Here is a 4,109-nt window from a genome sequence, read left to right on the forward strand (position 1 = left end):
AGCACCCTGGGACATCTAATGTGATCCTTCCTCTACCACTAAGCACCCTGGGACATCTAATGTGATCCTTCCTCTACCACTAAGCACCATGGGACATCTAATATGATCCTTCCCCACCTCTACCTGCAGGGTGGAGCTGAAATGAAATTCCTTGGATGAGTTCCTAGTGATCAAGGTACGACAACAACAACTCAAGCGTGTAACTGTGTAAGAGGTTGACTTTGACACCTGTCCAAACTGGATCAGGGCCTGTAGTCATACACCTTCTCAGAGTAAAGGAGGGCTGATATAGGATCAGTTTGGTCTATTAGATCATCCTAAAAATCAGATCACATGGACAAGATGGATCTGGTCCTAGATCAGCCCTCCTTCCTCTGAGACACTGCTGGCTGTGCCAGCCATTATTCAATTCATTTGGAACACCCCCCCCTTTGGGTTGTGTGTGTTTGACAAGGCCAAGACAAAAGGCCAGCAGGAACGTACCGGTTGGTAACCGATCCCCGTGAAGCCATCTTGATCTTGGTTGTAAAAGAGTAAGGACTCGGCTGAAGAGGAAGACTGGTTACCGGCAGCAGGCGTGTTGCTCTCACACCAGGCCCTGAGTACACCACACAGTCCGAGACTCTTCTAATAACTGACCAATCACAACACTAGGCCAGTCACCAGTCCCCAACTGACCAATCACAACACTAAGCCAGTCACCAGTCCCCAACTGACCAATCACAACACTAAGCCAGTCACCAGTCCCCAACTGACCAATCACAACACTAAGCCAGTCACCAGTCCCCAACTGACCAATCACAACACTAGGCGGGGCAAAAGGGTTTCCCTGTAGCAGTGACGTTAGACGTAGACCCATATAAAATATTTAATTCTGATACACATGATGTAGCTAGTTTCCCAGTGTGTAGATAATACTGTACATGTCTGAATGTGCATCCGTCTCTCTCGATAAACCACCGTGGTTTCTGACCAGAAGACGTGTCTTTGAAAAGCAAGGAGTCCTGAAGGTGAGAAAGTCGGTTGAACCGGATGGAAAAACAAACAACCACCAACGTTGAAGGAACAAAATTGATTGTCCTGTTCAGTTGCCATTTGGCAATTATTAGTAGCTTACTTTTTTTAAAATAAACTTTACGCAAAAGCCAGGTAAAGAAACAGAAAGTTAATTCGTTATAAACCTCGCAGCAACTACCGTCTCCACTTCACTTTGCCCGTTGCTAACATCTGGCTAGCTATCAAAAATCACCCCCAATTCATTATTCATCAGCTACCTTCTTCTTAATCAATTTAATTCTTCTTAAACTTTTATAGTAGCCTATTTTAGCAAATTGTTTAAAAAAAATATATATATATATTTAAATGCACTACTGTTTCAAAATATAGGCCTGGCTATTGCGAAGAAAGTAGATTTTGTCTCCGTTTTGACAGCTGGCCTCAAGGAACCGTTTAATACGTGGACCGGTGACGTCACTGTAACGGTCTCTCTGCGTCAGTGACGTCACATCAAAGGCCCGCTGGAGGAAAAACCGAGTAGCTTCGGAGGGTGTAACACTGTGAAAAAACATCGCTTAATTATCATCTAATTACACAAATGACAATACAGAAAAGTGTATTATGATAACTAACGTTATCTTTCTTTAGAAGTGATTTTTTTAATTTTTTTAAATTGTTTTTGATAAATACATTTTGAGTGCCTATAAAAAGCAGGTCTATTATAAATACAACGTTTACAGAGTAGGCTTTATTCATTAGAACGCAGTGCAATCTTGACAAAGGCTTGAATTGATGTTCAATGTTGAACTCATTAGATTAGTCTGCTGGCTGGATTCTCTGGACTCTGGACTCTGTTTGTTCTGTTATGCGTTCATTTAGATGTCCCGACAGAGAGTTATTATTGGACACCAAAGACCTGTGGAAAATACATAAATACAAAAAACACATTTTTGGTGACAAAAAGCTGAGTCTTGGCACAGGCTTTTGACAGACAGAATGTCAAGTTAATTGTGTATGTGTGTGTGTGTGTGTGTGTGTGTGTATTGACCTGTGATTGCCCTGTAGAAGCACAACGGTCTGCTCCAGTTGTCTCAGGTGTGTCTCCTGCTCTCTCAGAGCTAGCACCTGTTTCTGTAGACACCTGTCCCAATGCCTGCCACCTACAAGCACACACACACACACACACACACACACACACACACACACACACACACACACACACACACACACACACACACACACACACACACAGAGAGAGGGAGCAGAGAAGAGAGAGATTTGTCCACAGCATCCAAAAGACACAGACATGGAGACACTGTGCCATAGACAAGGCAACTCACAGTTGGCCTCTGCAGTGGTAGAGGAGTCCTGCTTCAGGCTGGTTAGTCTCATGTTGTAGTTTTCTTTCAGCGCCTCGACCAGCCTTTTCTTCAGGGATTCCTGCAACACAGACAAATAGAGACACCGAGAGGCGAATCCTTAATTCCAATACAGAGGAATTTTCACTTATTCATGCGTTGGATGTCAATGGGAGATTAAGTGGAAATGTTGACTTAAGTGGAAGTTAGGGTTTGCCCCTGAGAGAAGATCATTTAGGTCGGGATTTAACCTAAACAAATTCAGATTCTGGTGCCAAATTATTGTATTTTTTGTCCTATGGTCCATGGTCCAAAGTAGTGCACTATATTGGTTCAAAGTCATGCACTATATTGGTCCAAAGTAGTGCACTATATTGGTCAAAAGTCATGCACTATATTGGTCCAAAGTAGTGCACTATATTGGTCCAAAGTAGTGCACTATATTGGTCCAAAGTAGTGCACTATATTGGTTCAAAGTAGTGCACTACATTGGTCCAAAGTAGTGCACTACATTGGTCCAAAGTAGTGCACTATATTGGTCCAAAGTAGTGCACTATATTTGTTCAAAGTAATGCACTATATTGGTCCAAAGTAGTGCACTATATTGGTCCAAAGTCATGCACTATATTGGTCCAAAGTAGTGCCATATATTCAGTAGGGAATAGTGTGCCATTTGGAACGCAGACCTTGTGTTGTTGAGGTACTAACCAGCTGCTGTTGTGGTACTAACCAGCTGCTGTTGTGGTACTAACCAGCTGCTGTTGTGGTACTAACCAGCTGCTGTTGAGGTACTAACCAGCTGCTGATGAGGTACTAACCAGCTGCTGTTGAGGTACTAACCAGCTGCTGTTGAGGTACTAACCAGCTGCTGTTGAGGTACTAACCAGCTGCTGATGAGGTACTAACCAGCTGCTGATGAGGTACTAACCAGCTGCTGTTGAGGTACTAACCAGCTGCTGATGAGGTACTAACCAGCTGCTGTTGAGGTACTAACCAGCTGATGTTGAGGTACTAACCAGCTGCTGTTGAGGTACTAACCAGCTGCTGATGAGGTACTAACCAGCTGCTGATGAGGTACTAACCAGCTGCTGATGAGGTACTAACCAGCTGCTGTTGAGGTACTAACCAGCTGCTGTTGAGGTACTAACCAGCTGCTGTTGAGGTACTAACCAGCTGCTGTTGAGGTACTAACCAGCTGCTGTTGAGGTACTAACCAGCTGCTGTTGAGGTACTAACCAGCTGCTGTTGAGGTAGTAACCAGCTGCTGTTGAGGTACTAACCAGCTGCTGTTGAGGTAGTAACCAGCTGCTGTTGAGGTACTAACCAGCTGATGTTGTGTGAAGGACAGCTTCCTCTTCAGGAGAGCTACCTCACTGCACTGCGGAGTCACATCAACATGACTCTCACTCTGTTCTTGTCCTCCTCTGTTCTGTCCTTCTCTCTTTTCTTCTGTCTCTGTCAGGCAGGAAGTAGCAGGAGGTGATCCCAGGGCAGAGAGCAGGTCGTAGGCCTGGCCTGGAGGAGACAGAAGACAGGAAGGTACACGGTCTGAGAACGGTATCTAGGAAGTTTCTTGTTATCGTTACAATGCCAAGCAAAGGACTAGCTAATTTATTAGTCTGAGGAAAATATGTTAGAATAGTTACATCTAGAATGGTTATATATATTTTTTTATTTCACCTTTATTTAACCAGGTAGGCTAGTTGAGAACACCTTTATTTAACCAGGTAGGCCAGTTGAGAACACCTTTATTTA

The 4,109-nt window shown here is 43.8% G+C and overlaps 1 long non-coding RNA gene across 1 annotated transcript; it reads right to left on the reverse strand.

The window, feature by feature from the left end:
- Window positions 1-1,728: 1,728 nt before the first annotated feature.
- Window positions 1,729-2,425, reverse strand: LOC139384706 (uncharacterized). The gene is made up of 3 exons (XR_011628871.1): window positions 2,337-2,425; window positions 2,045-2,156; window positions 1,729-1,912 (listed from the first exon to the last, which is right to left on the reverse strand). It is a non-coding gene; the product is annotated as an uncharacterized lncRNA (long non-coding RNA).
- Window positions 2,426-4,109: the final 1,684 nt, after the last annotated feature.

The sequence above is a fragment of the Oncorhynchus clarkii genome, chromosome 26 (assembly GCF_045791955.1).
Source record: "Oncorhynchus clarkii lewisi isolate Uvic-CL-2024 chromosome 26, UVic_Ocla_1.0, whole genome shotgun sequence".
Lineage (NCBI taxonomy): Eukaryota > Metazoa > Chordata > Actinopteri > Salmoniformes > Salmonidae > Oncorhynchus > Oncorhynchus clarkii.